General features: G+C 44.1%; 1 long non-coding RNA gene across 1 annotated transcript; it reads left to right on the top strand.

Moving 5' to 3' along the window:
• Window positions 1–515: 515 nt before the first annotated feature.
• LOC119153472 lies at window positions 516–2,096 on the top strand. Its single transcript, XR_005106153.1, has 2 exons — window positions 516–743; window positions 991–2,096. It is a non-coding gene; the product is annotated as an uncharacterized LOC119153472 (long non-coding RNA).
• The last annotated feature ends 5,867 nt before the right edge of the window (window positions 2,097–7,963 follow it).

Here is a 7,963-nt window from a genome sequence, read left to right as displayed (position 1 = left end):
CCGGGGCCGCCTCAGGGCCGGCGGGCTCCCCGCCAGGCGGAGGGCTGGCCCGGGACCTGCCGAGCCCGGTAAGGCCGCGGCGGGGCTGAGCGCCGGGAGCCGCCCCGCTAGGTCGTGCCGTGCCGTGCCGTGCACTCCGGCCGGCTGTGGGCGGTTCCCGCGGCGCTCCCCGCCGCCCTGAGGAGGAGGCCGAGCCGCCGGTTCCCGCCACCCCCGCGCTCGGCGGAACTCACGCGCTCCGGCTCCCCGGGCTCCGGCTCGTACGCGCGCAGCGCCCCCCCCCCGCCGCCCCCGGGCGGGTAGCGGCAGCGCGGCCATGGCAGCGGCCGGGTCCCCCGCGCTGCTCCGCACCCCCGCGGGCCGGGCGGAATCCTCCGCCTGCCGGCCCCGCGGCTGCTCCGGGCGCTGCCGCCCGCGGCGGGGCGGGGCCGGGCCGGGGCCGGGGCCGGGGCCGGCGCGGCGCGGCCGGGCCCAGAGGCCGCCCCAGGCGGGGCCGGGTGCGCGGCAGCGCGGGCCGCCCCCGGCGCGCCTCCGGCAGCTGGAGTCGGCTCAGCACCGCGGCGGGAGGGCGCTCGGGCACCCGGCGGCGGGGGCGCACAGCGGCGACATGAACGGGGTGACCCGTCAGCAAGGGGCGAGGCGCTCCCTGGGACTCCGCGGCGGGCAGGGGGTTTGCTCGCTCACTCCGAACTTCTTCGGGTGCTGGCGGCACGAAAGGCAACGAGAGAACGTTACCGCAAGCGGTGCGTTTGCGGCTGCCGGCCCGCTGCCTGCCCGCCGGCTGCGGAACGCACGGCCCCGCCGGGCGAGCGGGGCACGGCGGGGTGGGGGCGGGCGGGGGGACCCCGAAGGTGGCAGAGTAGGTGGGAGGGGGGAACCCCAAGGTGCTTCCGAGGGAAGGCTGGGAGGGCTGGCCCGGGCTCAGGTAGAAAAAACACTGTCTGACCTGGTTTTGTCTGTGCAGTCTGACATTAACCCTTCTGTTAACAGCAGTCACTTCGTCCCGGTAACAGCGTGACCTTGGCTGTTGCGTTTGAGCTGAATTTGTAATTAGAGCGTTCCCAAGAAGCGAAACCACCTTTAGAGTCCCAAGAAAGATCAGAAGCCACGAGGAGGTTACAACTGGAAAATGCCATGTGCCCGGCATCGTGTGCGTTCCGAAAGCCAGGGAATAAGGAGGTCACTTCCCAAATGCACCCGGCTGTGCCGGGGGTGGAAGGACTGAGCACAGAACCCGCCTGAGCGCCTTGGTCTGGCTCCTACTTTTTTTGCCAAGTTGTGCTTTTCTAAAAGAAACATTTACATTCCGTCTGGTGGTGCGGCAAAGAACTCTGTATTCAGCAGTAGTGGCAAATTTGAGCAGCACTGAGAATAATGATGATGACTTTTAGATTTGGGGACCTAAAATCAAGTACCGCAGCCTACACACACCCTTCAGGTCAGAGATTGCCCGTTACAGGGACTTGCACTGCCCTGGCGTCCTCCTGCCCTGGCTGCTGTGGGTTGTTCTATTACTGCCTAGGACAAGTTGCCCCTTTCCACTGGGATGACAGGGAATGAGCAGCCCATCATGACTTCAGATTCAGTCACAGGAAAGTATCAGAGTTTCAGTATTAGAAATAGCCAGTTGCCAAACAGAATCATTCAGAAGCTTCCAGGGATCATCCACAAATTCCCACTCCTGACAGCAGCAGATCAAAGCCATCAGCGCTGGCTGGGACCTGAGAGCTGGCCATGCAAACCGCATGGCAATATAGAGCAGGCTTTGACTCGTTTCAGATTCATTCTGAAAATGATCAACAGAAGATTCTTTTCTAGAAAATGACTCCCTATAATGAAGCAAAGGTGTCTTCTGCACCCTCTATCTCCTACCAAAAGGGGGAGAACAAAATGCAAGGGAGGTGTGACTGAACAGAAGTCGACAGTGCCCATCACTCACTAGTGCTGTGTGTCAGAGAGAAAACTGGAGTCCTTTGGTTTACTTTTGCTAGCTCTTGAGGCTAGCACGGAACGATATTGTCAGCCTGAAGGGTGTAATGTACTGCTTGTCTTTTCTGCTCTGCTAAATAAAGCTGTTTTGCAGGAGAGAACATGTATTGTCAAGCTATCCCTGGTGTTCACTTCTAGAGCTTATTCTCCACCAGGTATCCAGTTGTACTTACAGTATATGCTCTGTCACATTCTTTGAGCCTGAGGGTGTATCACAAAAAAAAAAAAAAATCCACAGATTTTTTTTTTTTTAATTTAGCATTTGACATGCCTGAAAGAAAAATAACCCTAAATCTGGGTAATCCAGTTTGCAGAACATCTGAAGCATAAGTCATTTCATAGTTTGAACCAAACCCAAATCCATTCACATCAAATCAGATTTATTTAATTATTTCAAAGCCACCTTCCAATTCCACCCCCAGAGCCTATTTATGTGTCTTGCAAGTATAGCTAGCATTTTGGACTGGCTTCCCATTTATATTCACGTTTAGAACAATAGGGTGCACTACAAAACCCATGCATTTTGTGACACATTCATCTAAATGTGTCAACATACGGCAGGGATTCCTTTTCTGCAGGTGCAAGCTACACAAGTGGCAGTTGCATCAGAAAAGCCTCATCCAACAGAAAAACTGTGGAGTTATGTGGTACCTATGTGAACAGAATGAATGTCAGCTCTGTCCATCCGTGGATATTTTCCCAAAGAAGAAAAAGATTAGCTTTGTAAAGAGTATGATAAAAGAGTATGAAAGATCACTTCAGGAACTTGCAAAGAATAGTTATGTAAATCCAAAAGGGTGATTTTGTGAAGTGATTAATTGCTTATGCTGTGAAGAGTGCATGGCCTGAAGTAAAAATGCAAATGCTACTATCACCAGATTTTAAGAGCTCAGTAACAAGGGTAGAGGATATATAATTTACAAACTTTTTCAAGACATCGTGGGAGCTAAGAAGCTAAAAATAAAAGACATGCTGATGTTTACATGATTACACCTCCAAATGCACTGTTTTATGTTTTCAGTTAGGGATGCACCTTGTCTTCTGCAGATGACACCTGACAAAAAAAAAAAAAAAAGAAAAAAAAAAGAAAACGAACAAACCCTACAGCAAAGGAACTGATACTTACTTTGGTTGTCAGAGGTAGCTTGTTGCCACCCGCAATCAGCTATATTTGCACGTGCTAAATTCATAGACCTTTGCCTGTTGGGACTCTTCTGACTTTTATCTGGAGTAGTTTGCCCTTTTTTTTGCAGAGAAATTACTTTGTACCACCCCAAAATGCTGTTCTTGGATCTAATGTTCTTGTATCCTGAGAAAGTGAGCACTCACAAGTCTTCTTATTCTTTCCATTTGGTCATTTTTCCCCTTTCCTCCATTAAGCTCATTTGCTACATGTTTCTGTGTGCTTTCCCTGCTGTCAGCTCCGTCATTCTGTGGAGTACCAGATAATTTACAAGTAGAATAATGTCATAGAATCATTGGGGTTGGAAGGACCTCTTGAGATGCTCTTGTCCAAGCCCCTGCTCAAGCAGGGTGCCTACAGCAGGTTGTCCCATGGGGTTTTGAGTATCTCCATGGATCGAGACTCCACAGCCTGTCTGGCAGCCTGCTCCAGAGTTTGGCCACCCTCACAGTAAAAACCCTGCTTCCTTGTGTTCGTGTTTACCCTTAGTAAATAGATTTAGCAGTCACAAGCCTGTCACACCTTCCAACCTGTTTCTTCCACACCTTGTTGAGTGCTGTGAGAGAAAGAGTCGTGACTGTGGGAACTGCATTTACAGACATGTTCATTCCTTTTTACATCCCTGGTCCAAAGCTAACTGATACCTTTAGGTCTTCAATGGGGACCTTAATTTTACCATTTTCCTAGACGAAAATGTCAGTATTTCCATGTTTGCTGTATTTGATTCCCTGTTAAATTCCCCCCTCATTTTGTTTTATCCTGTGTGTACAACTCTTACTGACATTTAATCAAGAAAACTAGTGACCTGTCATAGCCTTTTCCCACTGCTATTATGCTAAGACCTGATATGTCTTAAAGTGAATTCCTGTCTTGTTTCAGAATATTTGCTCTTTGTTTTGCAGTGTTTGTACTACACAATCTCTTCACCTCCCAAATCTATACATTCTTCCAGATCAAAGTGTTTTTTGTGTTACCTTGTGTCTTGGATCCAAAAGCCAAAATACAATGCTGGACCACATTTTTTCTTATCACAAAAAGTTTTTTTTCAGAACTATTATTACGCATTCTTACCATGGTGAGTACCCTCTTCCTGGCCTCTACCCTCTAATTATTATGAGTCTTCTATACTTATCTTAATTAATCTGTCACATTTTTATCATCATATCACACATACTTAGCACATCCAAGCTTTTTTTTCTCTTCATGTTCAAGGCTTCCCAAACCCCCTAGAATAAAAGTGGACAAAAAATACACCTACGAACCAACAAGAATGGTGTGAATATGTGGTTGCACCCATGTACTGGATCTCATCTTTGCTTCAGTGAAAGCAGGTTGGATATCTTGGATGTCTCCTTCTACACAGCAAACAATTCTGCCTTGCTTTACAATGATTTTTTAAGGAGGGAGAGAACCTTATGTGTTGGTCACATCATCATCAGTCACAGTCAAGGCCCCCTGGGGAAAAAAAATACTCCAAATAATTTTATCACTAAAAGTAATCTTTTAATATAAATTTTAATTTTACTTTTAATGCAACCATTTCCTTTAAATGAGAGTTTTTTTCTAAGATCAGTCTTAGTTTGTACAGTCTAGTAAATCTCACCAGTTCAGAGGCCCACAAAGCTGTTTTTGCAAGAATCCATGCTATTCTTAATCACTTTATATAAATAAGACACCAAATCAGTGCATGATAAGAGGTCTTCTGTAGCAAAGGACAGGCTAAATTCCCAAAAGTATAGCTGATGATTTATCACAGTAAATAAATAATGTAACCAGATAAAACAAGAAGAGATGTTGCTTAGGCATATTCTAAAGGTATTAGATTTTATTTTACACTGTAATAAATACTATTTCTGTATCTCAAAACATAGCTTATATATATCCTGAATTCTTAGCAACTTCCAGCTACTTTAATTTCTTCAAACTGGAATGACATAGTCTCTTTACTGTTATGTCTATCTAAGCATGGCTCAGGAAAGTAGTATGAAGCACCAGTAACTTTTTTGCCACACATAAAGTCAAGGTTCAGGGACTGGCTAGAATGAGAATTACGTTAAAATACATCAATATTTTACAGGGAATTCCCAGCTGGAATATAACAGAATAAAACCTTGGCCTGTAAGGAATATGCATTTCACTACTTCAGCAGGGCACTACAATATAGTAATTAGCAAACGTAAAGCCAAGACAATTTTGTAAACTGGCTTATTCAGGCAGGGCTGGCAAACCTGAGTGGCACTGGGGAGCGGCTGCCCACACCACTGCATCATGCTGTGTCTTCAGGTTTTCTTTCATCCCAGTTTGGATGTCGCCCCTGCAATCGAGTTCTTTGCAACTTGAGGCGAGCAGTAGATCAACTGGGCACTACGGGAGGCTTGCCAGATTAATTTGGCCCACGGCCTGTTGTTCAATCTGGAGTCATTGAAACCCCGGGTTTCCCTGGGACCGTGCTGCCAAATACTCCATATGGGATGCCCAGAAATATAGCCTAATGTTAGGGAGATTTAGTTCTCCTGCGTCTCAATGGGCCTATACATTTTTAACAGCAATCCTTGTTTTTACCTTCCAAATGAACCTTGAAAAGGTCTTGTGAACCTTATTAAAGAATGAGGTTTTAAATTATGCGACATAGCTGTAGTTGACATAGGCTACAGAGGAAGACATTTATTTCCAGAAGTTACATCTGTCCTACAGCTGAAGTAGAGCGAGTCACTCCTGAAGTGTAATCATGTCATCGAGCTTGGCCCGCCGAGTAGGGAGTGCTTTAACCCCCCTCCCCTACTGCCTTGACCCAAATGGCATTCAGGCTGCAGTACCTTGTGCCGAATTGCTCAGCCGCGAAAAAGTAGCTCCGTTTGTTGAAAATGGGTCAGGCAATGGGACCAACAATATGGACAAGAAATAGTAATAAACCAAGAGTTAATCAGACTATAACAGCGTGTGGGGGGGTTTATTGCAAAAAATACCATCTTTTCCACAAATGGAAGCCTGTCTTTGATACAGCAGAAATGCTCAGATCAAACAGAATGCCCATCTTGTGTGGTACTAGGAAACTTAAAAGGCAAAAGAATATACCATTAGAAAATAGATTTGTTTGTGGAATTACTTATTTTAGTCTTACTAATGGCACAGCTCTGTACCCTATGTCAATCTATTCAGCCTAATGCTTTCATTAGTCATGAAAGAGCTGCAGGAAGAGGTTACACATGCTATTTGCTCAATTGTTCTATATTATTTAATATAGTATTTTTAAAATGATCTGAAATCTAAAATAAAATTGGGCAATCTGCGGGACTTGTTTATCTAAACTAGAATTTGGGATTTAAGCAAAATTATTTTCTTTGAAACAAATACTTCATGGGGGAAAAATTACTGGTTTCCCCTTGTTTTCTGACTGAAAGTAACAGCAATTTTTAAAAGCTCTGGAACTCAGCAAAATACGGTACAGATTCCCAAATACACTTCCCCTAAAGATTTTCTATTCTTACAAGTTTCTGATTATGCCACTGGTCTTCTGTTGGGTTAAAATATCAGAGAAAATACACAGAATTAGACTTTTCCCCCTCCACTCATTCCAAATCATCTGAGAGATGTACCAAACAGTAAATAGAGCTGAGGTCCTCATACTTCTTATCACGCCTGTGAAATCTTTTTGAATTGCTGCTTTTATCACGGCAGCAGTTAAGATGAACCTGTAACTGTTAAGATGAACAAATTGTGGTGATCTTGCTTCATGCATATGCTTTGTTTAGAATTTTCTTAAAATACTTCTAATTTATTCCAAAAGCTTGTTTCTAAACTATGTTTTTTCCTCTTTGGTAATGTAGTCAATAAATAAGTGTTGAACAGATAACAGTGAAAATGACTTAATAAAAATTTTCAGATGCATCCTCCACTTGCTGCTTTCCAAAAGTAATCCAAAAATGACCGTATTGTTGAACAATGAAGATTTAGGGTGGTCTGAGAACAATCTTACGGTTGAATCTGTTTTTAGTTGGCCTATTACTCTACTGTGGTGTCACACACTGACTTCAGGTCTTTCCCTTGGTTGGCTATTTGTGCAATGTGGCTGCAATGTACTTTATGTCAACTGGAATTTGTAGTTTTACATCTTTTTGTTTTCTTTAAATATATTTACGTGATTTTGTTTTCTTAGAAATATTCTTTGAGAAAAGACAGTAACTCAATGAAGATATTAATATTTTATTTTGGATTAATTTCTGTTTTGCTTTTGAGATTTCATATAAAATGTTGATTAATGAATCAGAGTTTTACATTAAATTTGTTATAACAGTAAACATTCTTGAGAATGCTTTATGACAATCTTTTTAACAGCACAGAGATAGGACAGTATTTTGGATTAATTTTTTTTCTTTTTCCGCATCAAAAGGAGTTAAGTATTATTAGACAAAGCAAAATAAAATATTCACTCTTCTTATCCTGTTCCATTTCCTCACAATGCGATTCCCCATCACCAGTGGTAATCCCGGTTCCAGCGGCATGAGTTGTAACAGTTGCATATTTATGGGCAGTGAGCTTAAGGAGTGAAAATCTAATTTCAGGTTGGCATTGTATCTGATTCTTTTCAGTAAACTATCTTGGCAAATACGAAGAAATTGTAATGGTAGTATGTTGGTCCTGAACAACAATTTGATGTGAATGGTAATCACTACAACCAACCTGTCCTGTTGTACCTCTTGTTTCTTTTTTAAGGGTTTAAGTCTCCTGCTATTACTTTACAGTGCAAGCACTCCTGTGTCAAGCTCATTGGAAAAATTACTGCCTTGATGC

This window comes from Falco rusticolus, chromosome 9 (assembly GCF_015220075.1).
Source record: "Falco rusticolus isolate bFalRus1 chromosome 9, bFalRus1.pri, whole genome shotgun sequence".
Taxonomy (NCBI): domain Eukaryota; kingdom Metazoa; phylum Chordata; class Aves; order Falconiformes; family Falconidae; genus Falco; species Falco rusticolus.
Note: the sequence above shows the minus strand (reverse complement) of the source record. Positions and strands in the feature narration are given on the sequence as shown.